This window comes from Lygodium microphyllum, unplaced genomic scaffold (genome assembly GCF_053477565.2).
Source record: "Lygodium microphyllum isolate KBCC unplaced genomic scaffold, Lygodium_microphyllum_v1.1.10 scaffold_31, whole genome shotgun sequence".
In the NCBI taxonomy this organism is placed as follows: domain Eukaryota; kingdom Viridiplantae; phylum Streptophyta; class Polypodiopsida; order Schizaeales; family Lygodiaceae; genus Lygodium; species Lygodium microphyllum.
The window spans coordinates 11,814,786-11,823,886 of record NW_028229514.1 but is presented as its reverse complement, the minus strand read 5'-3'; positions in this window follow the sequence as shown (position 1 = coordinate 11,823,886).

Genomic DNA, 9,101 nt, shown 5'->3' with positions numbered 1-9,101 from the left:
CATGTGTCCTCACTAAACAGTCCCTTAGGAAACTGACCCTCTATCCTACCGCAAGGGATAACCTCACACTCTCAATCGTGGGTCAAATTCCTAAGAAAACAATTGCTATACAGTCCAGGAGCTTTTTCGTTGATACCATGAACTATGCATAGTGCATAATGTGAATGCTTAGTGCACAAACAGAAGAAAATCAGCATTGTGCATCGTGTGAAACCAATCTTTTCATGATTTCCATGCTAACGTTTATGTACTAAAAAGAGAAAAGACACCAAGCCTTATGCTCATGATGCCTTTCTTTTTATTTTAAAACAACATCCTATAGGCATGATGCAACAACTAAACCAGATTTTAATTTATATTTTGACGCTCAACCTTCCCTCTCACCCTACCGTTTAATGTTTTGCATTCGTTGATAGGTGAAAGAGTCATTTTATGTGTATTTCCTTACAAATAAAGCAATAAACACTAACGAAAACATAGAAACGATGGTAAACCGAGGCCAACCTCGTGATTTACCTTCGTTATACGCTGCACAAACACACATGTAATTTTTTGGAATTTTCCTTTTACCGTTTCCTAATTTTCTCCCATTTAAAACCCATGTTTATCATTTTTTTGTATTTTTACTCTATTTTCTTCAATAAAAAATGACTAAAAATTAAGGTTGATTGTGGGTTGTGGCCCTTAGGTTCCTTGACAGTAAAATTTCATGGTTTTATTGATGTTATATCTCATATTTCTCATTTATTTTGTAAAAAATCCCATTTTACCCCTTAAACGCGTGTTTTACGGATTTTATAACACTAATTCCAGCCATATCACTTATGATTTTATGATTTCCGGATTATAAACTATTGAAACTCATAGCAAACAACATCATAAGGCATAATCAGCCCATGGGAACAATGTTTCATCAATCAAATAGCATAAAAACTCATTTTTCCTTCATAAAAATTAAATTACTGCTTAGGCTCCATGTCTCGGGATCTCGGTTTTGGTGCGTACTTCGGGTCAGCCCTCATTCCATGTCCAGCATCTTCACAATCAACAATCTTCATGTCTTCCCATCGATCCAGAAGCAATCCGGTTCCAACCGGACAAGCTTTCATTCACCATTCTTCATTTTCCTCTTGCACACAAGAACAGCCCCTTAGGGGAGAGAGAGAGAGAGGAGAGAGAAAGACTAGATTTCCATCTCTTCATTTAGTCCACCATTGCACGGGCAAAGACAGGCGATAAGATCGGCAAAGAGGGAGAAGATCAGGGGTAACATCAGTTGGATGGGTTGTTTGTAACCTGCAATCACCATCTCCATGATCCATGGCACAAATTTCGGGTGCATTCTTCACGCCATGCTTCTCCTTCTCTCTCCACGTTTTTTATCAAGAAATGCATGAAATTTTGAAGGGGGGGGTTGTCAAACTCCAAAAGGCACATCCCATTTTGCCCAAACTTTGGTCCCCTTTTCAAATCTTGCCCGTTTCTTGGCTCCTTCCTCGTTTGGCATCCGATTTGAGCTCTGAAAAATCCTAGGCGTCCGGCTTCACATCCCGCATTGACTGGCAACTCCTAACAACCCACACGAAAGTCTAAAAATTTATCAAAAATCCACAAGTGTCACTCGGGCACCTTTTAAAAATTATCTTTCACTTGGTGCTTAAAATCGTCCTAGCTGGAGCCGCCGCCTTCGATGTTAAATATTTTTCCCATTAATTTCGGATTTTTTGGCCTTTTAAGTACTTCCAGGAGTATGTTCCTCCGGACCATTCTTTCTTTGTCCACTATCAATTGCAGAAGTTGGCCTTTTATATGAAGCTTTCAACGATGGATCTTCCTCTTCCAGAGGATGGTTGGAGTGGGGCTTGGTCTCCTGAGTTGCTGACAGAAGTGGTCTGTATGGTGTTTGAAGATTCTATGATGACGGATACCATGTTGATGTCTTACATGTATCTACGAGGTGATCTATTGATTCCAGATGAAGTAGATATGGCCTGGTATGTGGGAGATGTGGTTTTGCAAGCTGTTTTATATGTCAACTATTTGGAGTTGCGGATAGATGACATGTTCCAGTGTTAATCCTCAAAAGTGGCTACTTGCCCTGACAATTCCTAGCACTCAATGATTGATTCTGTGGTCCTGAATCAACGTCAGAACACAGCTTCTACCTATGTACAGAGCACTAACCAACTGAGGGTGGATCTCTTAGCTCACCTTTCCAAAAACCATCCATTTGATTCAATTTTTTTAAATGCCTATCAAAGAAGATTTGTCTTAGGTCCCTCTGTTCCTAGCCTACTGTACTACCAACAAATGGCTCATCGTTATGATACCTATCTTTCCCTTTATCAAACCAATTCAGCAGCAATCTTACATCTTCTTTTCCAACCTCAATCTTTTCCTCAAATTACTATATTTACCTATTGCTATTTTATCGAAGATTGAGTATTTTCTTCTTCTCCACCATGCACTTCTCCATCCATCCATATACCTTCTACTTTTCCTGTTTATCAATTAACCCCTTTCCTAACTGATTCACTTAAATTTTTAGCCACTCCTTCTTTAACTTATTCCTCCTTTTATTCATTTGAGAGCTTTATTCATTTTCATTACCCCTTAATCACAATTAATTGCTAAAATAGACTATATTCACCCACCCTTTTCACACGCATTCGTGCTAAACACACAATTTAATATCTTAAAATCAACTAGTCATTCACTTTGCACGCGCTACCTGCGCTTAAGAAGCACCTTAATTTTTAATAAAAATGAACCAGCAGTCACAAAAAAGCACGCGCTGACAAAAAAGCGCTTCACATCACTATTAATTTTTAATTAATGAATTTGCATTTAGAGACCCAGTCTGGGAATCATAGTCCGGGTTTCGATAAAGCACCGTTTCACCCTAATAATTTGAAATTTAAATTTTAAGAAGAAACTATTGTTTTCTTATTAAGGTTTATAACCTCATAAAATGAAATTAGTGAGGTTAGTCTGGTTAAGTCTGGTAAATTAGATTAGTCTAGTTAATCAGGTTAACTAGGTTTGTCTAGTTAGGTAAGTTAAGTCTAGTAAATTAGGTTAGTCTAGTTAATCAGGTTAACTAGGTTTAGTAAGTCTAACTAGGGTTAGGTGTCTAACTAAAGGTCAGTTAATCTAACTAGGGTTAGGTGTCTAACTAAAGGTCAGTTAATCTAACTAGGGTTAGGGGTCAATTAACTAGGGTTAGTGGGAACTAACTAGGGTTAGTTGAACTAGGGTTAGTGGAACTAACTAGGGTTAGTTGAATTAGGGTTAGTGGAACTAACTAGGGTTAGTTGAATTAGGGTTAGTGGAACTAACTAGGGCTAGTTTAGATTCTAACTAGTGTGAGGTTAGTGATTAACTAGTGTTAGGTTAGTTATGAACTAGGGTTAGGAACTAACCACAAGGGGATAGGGTGGTTGGAGAAGGAGGAGGAGGAGGAGGGCGGGCGTGGCGGCCATGGGCAGGAGACGGCATCGAGGAGCAGCGGGTCACAGGCGTCGAGGAGCAGTAGCGGGTGGGGGGAGAGACGACGGCGGCGTTCGATGGCAGCAGAGCCGTGGAGGAGGCGGCGGACCGACGGAAGCAAGGCCGTCGAGGGAGACAGCGGTCGACGAGCAGCGGCGGAGGGATGGCGTGCCAGGCGCTGGTGGCGGTGGCTCAACGGCGGGCAGGTGGCCGAGGGAGAGAAGAGAAGAAGGAGGAGAAGGAAGAAGAGAAGGAGAGGGAGGAGGAAAGAAGAGGAAGGAGAAGAAGAGGAAGAAGAGGTGGCAGGGAGACAGGGAGGAGGAAGAAGAAGGAGAAAGGGAGGAGGAAGGAGGGAGGAAGGAGGGGACGTGGTCTCTCAACAACAAACATGTATGTTTTTTTTTCCTTTTTTTTCTTTGTTTTTTTTCTCTTTTTTTCTTTCTTTTTTTTCTTCTTGCTTTGTTTTCTTTTCTGTGTTGTCTTTTTTTCTCTTTTCTTTAATAAGTGCTGCTTTTTGTTTCTTTTTTAAAAAATTTATGTATTATTATGATTATGTAGTCGGTTGTTTTTTTTCTTTTTTCTTCGTTTTGTGGCCGTGTTGTTTTTTTTTTCTTTTTTGAGGTGGGTTTTTTTCTCTTTCTCTCTTTGTTTTTTCTTTTGCTATGTTTTTCTAAATGGAAAATAAATATATAATTAAAAAAATGGAAAATGGAGGGGCAAGAAACACACCCCCGTTCCATACGCATGCGCAGGTAGGGGTAAAAAAATTTACAGTGACGGGGTCAAACGGGGCAGGGACAGCAATGTGCAAACCACAGATGCCACATGGGCGTCCCAAGGCGCATAAAACCGGAAACAGGCTCGTTCACGTGCAACATGAGAAACGCGGTCACACGGGAAAAACAAAGAAAATTTAATAAAATACAAATCGTTCGTTGGATCGAAAAACCGTAACAAGGAAAAATGTGTCAGGAGACGAGAGAAAAATGATGGAAACATGCAACACCGGGTCGGGGGCAAAATCAAGGTGTTCACATGGAAAAACGCAAAAAACAAACATGAAAACACATACGGGTATTAATATCATGAAATCAGCGCATCGAAATGAAGTGTGGAAAGAAGGAAAAGTGTGCAAAGCAATGTGTCCAACAACCCTATCACAACAAAACACAGTTTCAATCAAGATAGGATGCGTTCACATGGGAAAAACCCCAAAAATGGGCCTGAAAATGGACTCGAAGATGAATACGGGAAGAACCGTGCACCAGAATAGAGGATAGTAAAAAGGAAAAATGTCCAAAATAAAGGGATACACAGGGCTGGCACATCAAAACTCAGTTTGGGGGAAATTAGAAGGGGTTTACGTGGAAAAAACACAAAAATCACACCCGAAAACACTCGGAGAAATTAATAACTAAAAATTCAGCAGTCGAAAGAGGGAGGAGGAAAAAGGAAAAAGTGGGGGAAAGGCTGCCAGGACACGGTTGTCAAATTAAACTAGAATTTCGGTGAAAATAGGGCAGATTCACATGGAAAAATATGAAAAATAGACAAAAAAAGGCTCGAAAACCCGCAAAAATTAATAATGGATCAACCATGCATCGGAATGATAGGGAGTAAAAAGGAAAAATGTCAGGGGGAATGGGTAGGATAGGGTTGGCACATCAAAACAGGGTTCCGAAGTAAGAAAAGACACGGTCACATGGAAAATCGTCCATTTTACGGGAATTGCTTCAAAAATTAATAACTTGAGAACCGTCTATCATAACAGAGTTGGTAAAAAGGAAAAATAGGTGTTTTGAAGGGACAAATAGGATTGTAGGGTTGGATTGGGATTCCGGTGAATGTAGGGTGCGTTTGCATGGACAAATCACAAAACAAAGGATAAAGGCAAACGGTCAAGAAACAACCCCGAGGACAGGGTGAAATAGAACGAAAGGGTGGGAAAGGGACCCCATCAGGATAAAATGAAGTCATGGCATAGATGCATGATCAAAATAGGGTATATGCATGGGAGTAAAATGACATCATGGCATAGATGCATGATCAAAACAGGGTATATGCATGGGGATATACAACATAGATGCGTAAGGATGCGTCCCCACACTTAGAACCTTAGCAGGAAGGGTAAACCAAACATTAAGGACCTGGTACCACACCTCAGACCAACCACGGATGTCCCCATGCTTAAGACATGACCGTTACTGAGAAACAGAAGGTGTAGGGTTAAAAAAACTTGGCCCATATTGCCGAGGAGGAATGTCGACTATCAAGGTTATGTCTTGTATCATTGTCGGCTGCAGAAGGTAACAAGGTGTCATCACAGCACATGTCCTTCGTGATTCGTGGCAGGGATCATGCGGCAACACCCAGGGAGGTAGCTGGTTGAAGGAATCGCAGGAAATTCGCTGATGGCGAGGGATATTGCACTCAACTCACGATCACTCAAATGGATTGAAATAGCAGTCACTCGCCCCATTACTAACATTACTCGAGGAAATAATGATGAAAACCCAGAGCTCACACTCGGTTTAGAAATCGACAAAGGAATAGTGCAGAGAGAGTATGTCAAGGTGCACAATTGATGGTGTATCAGTGCGTCCAACCCCATATGGCATAGGTGCAAGTGGGAAGGCCAGGGAGCCTTACAGTACAGTGTACAGAACAGAGTGACGTGTCTTGGTGCTGATGGCAGAGACCCATCCCATGGGTGCATAGGGAAATGGGAATGTACCTGACTCCAATTGTCGTAACATCCCTCAATCCTCACCTCTCGATAATTGATTGAAGAAACACCAGTCACACTCAACCCACCCTTTGTCTTGCGCTCTATTGAAATATACAGAGGGCAGCCCTTTCCTCAAACCCATTGATGTAATCCTCACTATCACTTGTGCAGAGGTTGTATGCCTTGTGCGCATTTGATGGTGCAACTATGCATCCCGCCTGTGCCGGCATACAGTGCAAGAAGGAAGGCCAGGGAGCCTTATGGTGCAATGCACAAGAGCAGATCGTACTTTGTGCATTGAGAGGCTCATCCCGTGCGTGCAACACTCTGTTCACACATCTCACCTCTCATTTGATTGGAAGGGAAAGACTAGTCACTCAGCCCACCCTCTGTCTTACACTCGGTTGATAGATATAGAGGGTAGCCCATACACACGTCTCCATCCTGTTAGGATGAAAGCTCACATCACTCAAGGGGTTGTTGATGAGTGTCATTAGGATCTTGAAGACCAGGCGTACCCAGGGAGGCAACCTACAAGTCTCATACTTCAATGATTTGTAAGAAGAGTCGTCTGTTAAGAAGGGCAGACGGACTGATATTGTAGAAACATCGCACCAAGGGAGGTGGCTTCAAATTACTTGCTGGAAAAGTTCTGCTAGTAAGTCAGCTCTCCTGAACTATGGGGTGTGACCACCTTTTCCACAGTCAGCTTCCCGCCCAAGGGTGTTTCCACCTTTTCTTGGAACGAGGCCTGTTATGACAGGGAATTTATTCCTTTTCTCCCATAACAATTTTTTGTTCTTTTTTTTCTTTTTCTTTTTCTTTTTTTTTCTTTTTTTTTCATTAAGAAAGAGAATGGTAGAAATACCATGTGTCAGGACCAACCTCGCCACCGTTGTTGGATCAAATGAGAAGAGAACAAGGTCGGGTTGAGAGGTATCTGTGAGGGGCTAGCAGAACAAGACCGCCTCATGAGGAGAATCATAAGGGCTATCAGAAGCATGACGAGAAGGACAGTGCGATACCCAAAAGGGGAAGCATAGGTCGTCTATGATTGTCAATATCCCCAGGGAGGGAAGTACATCTTCAGGCGATAACCATTGATGAGAAAAGGATCATCAGAGGCATCAACGGTCTGTACCTAAACAGAGCCGTTAGGGTTGACAGCAAGTACCTTGTACGGGCCCATCCACTGTAAACTTACCAAATCTCGAATCATAGGCTAGGACAAGATCACCTTCTTTGAACTCCTTGTGCTTGATGAGACTGTCATGATAGGCCTTGCATCGCACTTGAGTGGTTTCCATGTACTGTAGGGCCATCCGCCGTATCTTATCCAAGCATTCTAAGTGCAGGAGGTGGCGTTGCAGTGACTCATTATCTCCTAAGCATTCTTTAACTACCACTCGCAAAGAAGGAAATTCCAGCTCAACAGGGAAGACGGCTTCTATACCATACACTAGCTGGAAAGGGGTCTGTCATGTAGCTACCTTATGGGAGGTTCTGTATGCCCAAAGGGCCTTTGTAAGTCGATCGTCCTAGTCGCGATAATGTGTGACAATCGTTCTTGTCAGAATCAAGTAGAGAATGTGATTGGTGACTTCAACTTGGCCATTGGCTTTGGGGTAATAGAGAGTGGACTTACGATGGTGAATCTTATATAGCTCAGTCAGCTCCTCCATGATTTTGTTAAGGAAATGAGTACATCTGTCACTTACCAACTCGAGGGGACTGCCAAAACGGGTGATAATATTCTCGTACATGAATAGGGCTATGCTGTTACCATCATCCCGCTTCAGGGCTTTAGCTTCACACCACTTTGTGACATAATCCATACATACTAAGATGTATCTGTTCTGCTTCCGTCTGGTGGGTGGATCAATGGGACCCACAAAATCAATCCCCCACTTCTCTAACAACTTTAGGGAAAGAATGGGTTGCAATGGCATGGCACTTGTTTTGGTGGGTTTTCCCATTCGCTGACAAGCATCACATCTCTTGCAGTAGTCGTATACATCTCTGTGGAGGGTCGGCCACCAGTATCCTACTAACAGAGCCTTCCTGGCTGTCGCTTCTCCTGCGAAGTGTCCACCACAGGGTTCGTCATGGCATGCTTTCAATACTATGCCAATTTCATCCCCTGCAATACATCTTCGCAATACTTCATCTTTGCCTCTCTTGTACAATGCACCACCTAGCAAAGTGTAGGGGGCTAATTCTAACATAAGCTTCTTCTTCTCACGACTTGAGATGCCAGGAGGATACTGTTGAGTTGCCAAGAGATTGGCTATGTCTGCATACCGGGGAATAACTGTTTCAACTAGAAACAAGGAAGCATCAGGAAGGTCTAGATCATCCTGTTCCTCTTCTTCTGGTTGAGGGATCCGTGATAGATGATCAGCTAGGACATGGGAACGGCCAGGCTTAGTGACCACTTCAAAGTTGAACTCCTAGAATAGGAGAAACCATCTCATTAGTCGTCCTTTAACATCTGCTTTGTTCATCAGGAAGGACAGGGCTTCATGATCCACATAGAACTTGAAATGTGTTGACAATAAATAGTGTTGAAACTTCTCCAGTGCAAACACCATTGCCAAGCACTCAAGCTCTGTCATTGTGTAGTTCCCTTCCCTATCAGTGACCTTTCCACTTGCATAATATATCAGTTGATCTAATTTAGAGGGACCCTTTTAACATAGAACAACACCTAGTCCTTCAACTGATGCATCTGTGTGCACATGGAATTCCTTCGTCCAATCAAGAGGTTGTAAGATAGGTGCTCTGATCAGGCACTATTTTAGGGTATTAAAGGCCTCTTCACAGTCATTAGTCCAAAGGAAATTTGCATCTTTCCTTAGGAGCTTGTGCAGAGGTTTGTTGGCAC